The sequence below is a fragment of the Pan paniscus genome, chromosome 7, assembly GCF_029289425.2.
Source record: "Pan paniscus chromosome 7, NHGRI_mPanPan1-v2.0_pri, whole genome shotgun sequence".
Taxonomy (NCBI): Eukaryota; Metazoa; Chordata; class Mammalia; order Primates; family Hominidae; genus Pan; species Pan paniscus.
Window position 1 is genome coordinate 96,159,813 of NC_073256.2, and position 10,519 is coordinate 96,170,331.

The following is a 10,519-nucleotide window of genomic DNA, read 5'->3' on the forward strand; positions in this document are numbered from 1 at the left end:
AACGTGTTAAAAATGCGGTGCTCGAGACAGCTGGCCTGCTGAATCAAATCTGCGTCATAAACCTGCACTTGTTAAACCCTGGTCTCTGACTTAGCATCACACTGCTGAGGAAATCACCAAACTTCCTATACTCTGGTCATTAAAGCTTCTAGGATTTTTTTTTTTTTTTTTTGAGACAGAGTCTTACTCTGTCACTCAGGCTGGAGTGCAGTTGCACAATCTCAGCTCACTGCAGCCTCAACTTCTCAGGCTCAAGAGATCCTCTCACTTCGGCCTCCCGAGTTGCTAAGACTCGGTTAATTTTTTGTACTTTTGTAGAGACAGGGGTCTTGCCATGTTGCCCAGGCTGGTCTTGAACTCCTTGGCTCAAGCGATCCACCCCACCCGCCTCGGCTTCCCAAAGTGCTGGGATTACAGGCATAAGCCACTGTGCCCAGCCAGCTTCTAGTATTTAGGGTGTGTTTTGCAGATGTGGTTACTGCAAAGGAGCTGCAGAAGAAATAGATTTGTAAAGTTTGCATGAGATCCTTTAAAAAATTCTGCCTGCAGGCTGGACGCAGTGGCTCACGCCTATAATCCCAGCACTTTGGGAGGCCGAGGCAGGCAGATCACCTGAGGTCAGGAGTTCGAGACCAGCATGGCAAACATGGTGAAACCCCAACTCTACTAAAAATACAAAAATTAGCCAGGTGTGTGGCAGGCACCTGTAATCCCAGCTACTCAGAAGGCTGAACCAGGAGAATCACTTGAACCCGGGAGGCGGAGGTTGCAGTGAGCCAAGATTGTGCCACTGCGCTCCAGCCTAGGTGACAGAGCGAGACTCCATCTCAAAAAAAAAAAAAAAAAAAAAAAAAAATTCGGCCTGTAAAGGCTACCCAAGGCAAAGGACACCTGTGGACCATGCATACAGCTGGGCCATAGCTGCTGACTCATCTGCCTGATGCAGCACTCAGTTGCTCTGTATTTCACACATTTTTCTCTGTATTTAAGAGCAGCTATAATAACATCAAAGAGAAAATTACTTATAGAAGTTTTAAAGAACATGTCAAATTTTAAGAATTTACATATAGATATTAAATAATAAGTGAGAATTTGGGTAGACTAGCATAATTATAAAATGAATATCTTACTCTCAAAACTCTTCATGTTTTAAATATGATGTTTTCATCTTAATTGCAAAAGTCTGTTCCTAAAACTCACCACAAAACAGACATCTATGTGTGAGAAATCATTTCCCAGTCTCACAAAGAAAAAAATCATAACTATGACATTTTCTAATATGTGGTTTATACAAATGCATAGACAATCCTTTCCTTTTCTGTTTGTTCCTTTTTTAAAATCAGATATATACAGATACTATACTATAGTATAGTACACACTGTACTATACTCGCTCAATGCAACCTCTGCCTCCCGGGTTCAAGCAATTCTCATGCCTCAGCCTCTCGAGTAGCTGGGACTACAGGCATGCGCCACCACGCCCAGCTAATTTTTGTATTTTTAGTAGAGATGGGGTTTCACCATCTCGGCCAGGCTGGTCTCGAACTCCTGACCTCAAGTGATCTGCCCGCCTCAGCCTCCCAAAGTGCTGGGATTACAGGCGTGAGCCACCATACCCGGCCAACACACATTTCTGGATGTTAAAATTTAATCGAAATCCTCAACAAGAGGGAAAAAATCAGAAGTGACTTTCATTTGTAGAATGTGCAAAAGCAATATGTTTACCAATGGTGGGGTGGGGGGGCCTTGTAAAATGATCTGTAAATAAAATGTTCCTACTCCATGGACTGCTTAAATCAGAATCAGAATTATTAGGATGAACCACAGGAAACTCCCATTTTCATAGGTCAAACTGGTCAATTATTGGTCAAATATTGGCAGTTTTATATGGTTCAGCCTCTACTGTAATTAAGCGGTTGCTTATGTGTCACCCTATGCAGTAACTAGACAATAAAGTAGAAAGCAAAGCAAACGGTGTACAAGTAGGATTTTTTTCTTTCATGTGGTTGGTTTTCAATGTTGTACTGCCTCTGTAATGCTGTTGCTTCACTGACTTTCTTAATGATAACTCTGTAACTTGACTGCCAAGAAAGAAACTCAATTGTGATGAGCCATTGGTTACAGTGCTCTTGTCTGATAATTGCTCCAATCATCAGAAAAGAGTTGACAGATAGTGTGACAGGATGGAAATCAGCCCCACAGGAAAAACATTTCTTGTTTTTTTCTTTAGCTTACTGGAAATGTACATATGATGTCTCCGCTTGCTGATTATGCCTTCTTTGTACTGAAACTCTAAAAACCTAAAATGCAAAGACCTAAGGGTAAAAGGCTATCTCACTGTTTCAAATCTGTTGCCAAAAAAAGCTGACCTGACACAAATAAGAAGCAAACTATGTTTACGTTCAAAATGTCTTATTTCATGTAATCAAATTTGGAATGCATGGCTAATTCATGCCTCTTGCCTTAGGGCTGATTTTGTATCACGACAATGTAATGAGAAGAATAAATTATCCAACAATTATAGGGAAAAATAATGTTATCTGGGAGTTTTTAAAGGAGATAATATATACCTCACATTTTAAATTATTTTATAAAACCTTAAGTAGTCAAACAAGGGCCAGGAAAATCATCCAAGTGAATTATTTCCAAGTTTAAAAAAATTAAAAGAATGAACAGGAAATTAAAAATGGGTGCCATGGTTTAGTGGTTACATTATTACAATACCTTAAAAATAGCACAGTGATGGACATATAATAAACATTCAAGAATTGTAACAACTGTTATTATTACTACTATCACTACTAACACCAACATTACCATGACTATTAATAATATTATTGACCAGGTAGAGTTGCCTTTGAAATAATAGTTTCACTTATTTTATTTCTATGTATTTCAAAAAGTGTCAATTTGGTTACAGATTTCTTTAGTTAGATCAAGAGTAAAGATGTTTTATTCTGCAATAAATTACAAAATTAAATATGTATGCAATGCCTAATCTTATACGGTGCTATAGTAAACATTAATATAATTTGTACAAAATTGGCATCTAAAAATCTGGATTTGAGTGTGGGTTCTGTTACTAATGGTTAACCACAGAGAAGTTGCTTAAAGTCTATGAAACTTAGTTTTCTTATCTGTAAAATAGGGCTAATTATAGTAGCAATAATAATAGCTAACGGTTGGGATATAATGCTTCCTATGTGCGAGGGAATTTTCTAAGAATTTTATATACATTAACTCACTTGCTAATACTTCCCATAATGCCTAGCATTAATTTAGTAAAAGAAGATTGAGCTGTCAGTCTCCATTTGCCTTCCACCACTGGCCCTTCTCCGCCAGGAAGCTGACTCCTGCAAATAGATCACTTGGGCTTCCTTGACACCTGACTTTCAGTTGGATTCAGACAGAGGAAGGTACCAACAGGAGATTAGAAGGTAGCAGGAGACAGAGGCAGAGCTATGTCTCTCCCTTTGCTCCCTGAGCTAGCAACTCTATTCTAATGTGTGTGTTTGAGGAGGGAGAGCGATCCCTAAGACTAGACCTCTCGCCAAACAGCCTGGAAACATAGGTCCTCTTCTAACTGGACTCAGTAAACACAACATCCTTTTTTTGCCTCTTTATGCCCAGGGTGGTAAACACTTCCTGCTGTTGCTAGTTTCTTGGTACCTAAACACCCCTCTCTCGTACCCTTATCATAGCTAGGTAAGTAGTTCCTTCATTAAAGTATCTTGATTTGACCCGTATGAGGGGGAATACTCTTTCTTGCTGGGACCCTGACTTTTTTAGGGACTGCATATTTTAGTATTTCAGTCAACTACTTGTTACTCAATATAATGGTAACTTAAGAGTTTTTTTTTTTTTTAATGAATCAGTATGTCAGGGAATATAATTTTGCTTTTCAATAGTTTAAGAAACCAAATGTTTCTAACTTGAACGAGTTCACTATTTTTTTTTAATAAACAAACAAAAAATCTTTCATTTGGTTCACACTTCAGGGAAAGGATATTTTAGATTCAGTTTAGTTTCGGAGCATAACCAATTAGCCTGGTATATCCCAGTTAAATGGTTCATGGTTTGGTTTGGTTCAGGTTAAGCATAAAACCCTGACATTGTGGAAAAGGTCAGTTGGAATATATGTGTTTCCCTGAGTGGGACAAATGCACACTCTAATTATGGGGATATATTCCTAGGATGGTAGAAACTTAATGTCATCCTAGTAATAAAATTATTCTCAGTTAAGTGAATGGCTCATCAACCACTGGCGTTCTTAATGTGTGTGGTTCAGCTTCCCAAACAAAATCAGTAATAGGGCGTGGCAGAGAGCACCTGTAGTCCCAGCTACCAAGAGGCTCAGGTAGGAGCCTCTTGGATTTATTGAGCCCAGGTGTTCAAGACCAGCCTGGGCAACATAGCAAGACTCCCTCTCATTAAAACAATCAACAGCAAACCATGTACACCTCTTTTCTAAGTGCTTCTCCACCCTCCACCCTCCACCTTCTCCCCTTAAATTAATTCCTTTCCAATTAGATTTGTCTTCCTCAAAGTATGGGCCCCAGACAATCTGGGATTTGTCAGAAATGCAAATTCTTAGGCTCCACTGCAGATCTTCTACTAAATGAGAAATTCTGGGTTAGGGCCCAGCAATCTGTGGCTTAACAAGCCCTCCAGGTGACTATAATGCACTATAATGTTTGAAAACCACTCAGTTACATGTTTCTTGAAGTCAAATCCTATCTATCTAGTATTTCTGTGTTGGAATTGGGTTCCACTCAAAGATCATGCTGATATTATTAATTTCATGTGTGTGTGAGTGACAAAATAACAGGGACAATTGATGGCATGCCCAAAGACATACGTGTTTGAACTCCAGAGCTAAGATTCCTAACCGCTAAGCTAGAATGCTCCCCTAAAGGCTGCGCAGAAGCAATAATGAAACCCATGCAAAACTCAAGGAAAAACTAGTCGCATAAACTTTTTAACCCTCAAACACCCGTAATCTGATGATGCAGTATCTATTTATGATAATACATATTTGCTTCATTATTTTTATCCAGTTGAAAATGCCAAGATGTAATTTTACTAATACACATCTAAATTTTCAAGCACAAGTTCCTGGTTACCCTGTAACTAAATAACTTTTCACATTTTGGCTATTGAAAGCCAGTTTCTTTGCTTAATGAAAACCAGGCAAAGCTGCACACATACAGTGCAGCTACAGTCTGTGATAAAGCCATGGACACCTCGTTCCGAGCATTCCAAATGTGTTTAATTGTATCTTTTGGCTTTCATATTTCTTTTTTCTAGGACAATAGGTCTGTTTTAGTTACATTTTTTTTTTGCCTGAAGTCAGATCTCACAGCTTCCGGTAAAAGGCACAAAATGGTCAGGAAGAGCAGGGTTGGAGGTGGGTGGGAGTTGATTTCTAATCTAGGGATTCCCTTAGTCGGAAGCTAATGATGATTCACAACGCAGGCACATCTTTAATCTCACAATGAATAATGTATAATGGTTTACAGAAAGATTTAATAAAAGATCCCTATGTTCCAAAGCAAGTAATTTGGGAGTTATGCTAGTTCCTCCCTCTCTCGCCCCCAAACACAATCTGTCACCAAGCCCTACTGATTCTAGCTGCCAAACCATTCTCAAACCTGTTTTATCCTTTCCATTCTCATTACAACTGCCTTAATTTAGGACCTAGACTCTTAATTGGACTTCCTTTCTCTTGCTCCCTTTTGCTTCATTGTCATGCCAACTACAAAAACTTTTCTTAATATCATATCGCTTCCCTATTTTAAATGTCTCCAACACCCACCCGATTAAGTCATTAGCAGGCATACCTCCTACCTCATCTTGTTGCTCAATCAATATTCTAGCAATTTGCTGTACAAGCCAATCTGTTTCATACCTTCTAGGCTTTGCTTTCCAGCCATTTCCTCTGCCTGGAATTCCCTTTCTCCTATGCCAAGAGGGAAATACATTATATTTTCTTCAACATCCAGCTCAAAGGCCACCTCCTCTAGGGAGTCTTCCTGGTTCCATGACCAGAAATTTCTCCATCCCTTGCCATCCCTGTGCCTTGTACGTAATCTCATAATCCTTCACATAATTATCATTATTTTAACAATTTTTTTTTTCTTGAGATGGAGTCTTGCTCTGTCCCCGGGGCTGGAGTGCAGTGGCGCGATCTTGGCTTGGTGCAAACTTCGCCTCCTGGGTTCAAGTGATTCTCCTACCTCAGCCTCCTGAGTAGCTGGGCTTGCAGCGCCAGCCACCACACCCGGCTAATTTTTGTATTTTTAGTAGAGACAGGGTTTCACCATGTTGGCCAGGCTAGTTTTGCACTCCTGACCTCAAGTGATCTGCCCGCCTCAGCCTAAGTGCTGGGATTACAGGTGTGAGCCACCATGCCCCGCCCATCACATAATTATTTTAGCTACTTATTTATATGTCTTGTTTAATGTGAATTTCCGGACAGTTCCACACAAGGCCTGACGTAAAATAGGTACGCATAATTTAAGAAATAATTGCATTCATCAATACCACATAGTATGTTAAATGATATCAGACACGATACAACTGGAAAAGTTTTGCGTCTCATGCAAATGTTCTGAAGAGCCAGATAGTTGAAGTTGAATGATACAGCTTTACCACCTGTCACCTGCAGCAGTTGCTTATTCTTGTCTTTACTTACAGAGTAAGAGAAAAAATTGTTTTAACTACCATAAAAATCTTCCTATTCCTGAAATTATATCTGTACAACATAAAGCAATCATAAAGAAAAGCCAGCTGAGCACCTACTTTTGCCTTATTCTGTTCTAATTACATGTTTTAGGGTGTCTAACCCTGGTATGTCTAGGTGTATCTAAGAATTTTGATTTTGAAGATGCACTTGAACTGACCACGTTATTAGGCATAACCACTAACCTCAAAAGTCAAAGTGTAGCGTGGGCATGGTGACTCATGCCTATAATCCCAGCACTTCGGAAGGCCAAGGCGAGGGTATTGCTTGAGACCAGGAGTTTGAGATCAGCCAGGGTGAGACCCTCTCTCTTCAAAAAATTAAAAGAAAAATTAGCCAATGTGGTGGCATATGCCTATAGTCCCAGCTACTCAGGAGGCTGAGGTGGGAGGATTTCTTGCGTCCAGAAGGTAGAGGCTGCAGTGAACCATGATTGCACCACTGCACTCCAGTCTGGGCAACAGGGTGAGACCCTGTATCAAAAAAAACAAACAGGCCAGGTGCAGTGGCTCATGCCTGCAGTCCCAGCACTTTGGGAGACTGAGGCAGGTGGATCACTTGAGGCCAGGAGTTTGAGACCAGCCTGGCCAACATGGCGAAACCCTGTGTCTTCTAAAAACACAAAAATTAGCCAGTCCATGGTGGCGCATGCCTGTAATCCCAGCTACTCAGGAGGCTGAGGCATGAGAATTGCTTGAACCTGAGAGGTTGCAGTGAGCCGAGATTGTGTCACTGCACTCCAGTCTGGGCGACAGAGTGAGACTCTGTCTCAAAAAACAAACAAAACTCGTACAAACAAAAATCAAAATTCAAAGTATAAAAGCTCAAGGTATAAAACAAAATGCTAATGTATTAACTAACAATAAAAGATATAGACCCGTGCAAAGATCTTGCTATTCCTATCCACTCATGCCTAAGCAAGAGTTAAGTTAGAAGTCAGAAGTTTGGCCGGGCGCGGTGGCTCATGCCTGTAATCCCAGCACTTTGGGAGGCCGAGGTGGGCGGATCACGAGATCATGAAATCGAGGCCATCCTGGCTAACACCATGAAACCCCGTATCTACTGAAAATACAAAAAATTACATGGGCGTGGTGGCAGGCGCCTGTAGTCCCAGCTACTCAAGAGGCTGGGGCAGGAGAATGGCGTGACCCGGGAAGCAGAGCTTGCAGTGAGCCAAGATCTTGCCACTGCACTCCAGCCTGGGTGACACAGCGAGACTCCATCTCAAAAAAAAAGAAAAAAAAAAGAAACTACTAGTCTTATGAGACATTTCTTCCAACCCAGAGAAAAGCCAGGTGAACTATTCCTGTTCTCACTGTAACAGAGCACACTGATTCTCCAGGGCCTGGATGCACTGTGTCGGGTAGAGTGAATGACTCTTTCTCCTGGACAATGCAGGAGCATTACTAAATATCTTTCTAGGAGAGATGGATTTTGTCATCTCCATTGCCTAGGTTCTGGCCTTCTGCTACATTTTTTTTTTTCTTAATTCAGACAGTGCGTAATAAACAGTGACCTCAGAACTCACCCCCTTTCACTCTTGACTTTCCTAACCACTTTTGCAACTTGGCCTTTTTGTCTTGTCCTGTCCTTGGTATCCTAGTTATGATTATCACTTCTTCTCCATCACCTTACCGGTAGACCAGGCAATAAGGCAGACATAGTGATAAAATTCGGATGGTTGCAGTTTTCTCAGGCATTCAATTATGGTCTGTCTCATCTGTAGAAGACAGGTCCCATCTTCAATATTTTTATCCTTTCTGGCTTTCTCCTTAGAGAATAACATTCTGGGAGTACCTAACAGTAGTTCCCTAGATACTGACTATACTTAACATGATGGTCTTGACAACTACTGCTGTCCCAAGATATTTTTTTTAAAGGAAGAGGAAAAATTAGACATGATGAACTGAATCTTTCTCATACTGACTCTTCAAAACACTTCTGCCTCCACTCAAAAGCTGAAGATGGGGCTGGGTGCGGTGGCTCACGCCTGTAATTCCAGCACCCTGGGAGGCCGAGATGGGTGGATCATTTGAGGCCAGGAGTTCAAGATCAGCCTGGCCATCATGGCAAAAACCCATCTCTACTAAAAATACAAAATTAACCAGGCATGGTGGCGGGCACCTGTAATCTCAGCTACTTGGGAGGCTGAAGTAGAAGGATCACTTGAACCCAGGAGGCGGAGGCTGCATTGAGCTGAGATCGCACTACTACACTCCAGCCTGGGTGACAGAGCAAGACTCCATCTCAAAAATGCTGAAGATGGGAGGTGACCCTCATAAGGTTATAAGGAATAGAAGAATTACTCCCTGCCAGAGGCTAGAAAAAGAGCTCTGTTCATATAATCTTCCTGCAATTTCCTGCAATGATTTTCCATGGTTGCAGAGGCTTAGAAGAGAATGTATATACAGGCATTGTCTGTGTTGTTCAAGAGGTGACTTCCTTTTTTTTTTTTTTTTTTTTTTTGTTGTTGTTTTCTTTTGAGACAGTTTCGCTCTTTTTGCCCAGGCTGGAGTGCAATGGCGCGATCTCGGCTTACTGCAATCTCTGCCTCCTGGGTTCAAGCGATTCTCCTGCCTCAGCCTCCCAAGTAGCTGGGATTACAAGTGCCTGCCACCATGCCCAGCCAATTTTTTTTTTTTTGTATTTTTAGTAGAGATGGGGTTTCACCATGTTGACCATGGTCTCGATCTCTTGACCTGGTGATCTGCCCACCTCGGCCTCCCAAAGTGCTGGGATTACAGGTGTGAGCCACCGTGCCCGGCTTTTTTTTTTTTTTTCTACTCATAAGATGCCTGGTTTTTTGTCCAAGGTTGGCCATAATTATTCATGACCTTGAAGAGCATAACTTGTGCATTATCTCTCATGACTGTATACAGGAATATTAAAAAAACTTGGTCTTGATCTACTATACACATATAAACCAATTTCAGCTCCCAAAAAGAAAGAAATTATTCAATGTATTTTTTAAAGTTTTAAAATTCTGGCTGCTGAGTTTGGGGCACATTTCTGAAATGTGATTCTAATTATTTATATAATATAAAAAAAAAGCTAAGCCTCTTTCAGTGTATGACTCACAACTTTTTTTCTACCCACATATAACTTTTAAAATCATCTTTACATAATATCAGCATATTCTGGTGCTTAACTATATTATAGCTGGCCACTTAGAAGAATTAAGTAAATCTCTCAGTTGCTCCTGTGAGGATCATTTGTTTTGTGAACTCTTTTCTTTTCTTTTCTTTTCTTTTTTAGACAGAGTCTCACTCTGTTGCCCAGGCTGGAGTGCAGTGGTGGGATCTCGGCCCACTGCAATCTCTGCCTCCTGGGTTCAAGCGATTCTCCTGCCTCTGCCTCCCGAGTAGCTGGGACTACAGGTGCCCACCACCACGCCTAGCTAGTTTTGTATTTTTAGTAGAGAAGGGGTTTCACCATGTTGGTCAGGCTGGTTTTGCACTCCTGACCTCAAGTGATCCACCCGCCTTGGCCTCCCAAAGTGCTGGGATTACAGGTGTGAGCCACCGCACCTGGCTTTGTGGGCTCCTCAACAGATTTACTCAACCCCGACACCTGGATTCCTGATTCTTTATCCTTCTCATCATAAAATAGGAAGACTGTACTTCTGTGCAGGGCATCATACAGACGACACTGCAAGGAAGTGGGCCTTATTGTTAAAAAGTTTACAATTTTGGGCCGGGTGTGGTGGCTTACGCCTGTAATCCCAGCACTTTGGGAGGCCAAGGCAGGTGGATCACGAGGTCATGAGATCGAGACCATC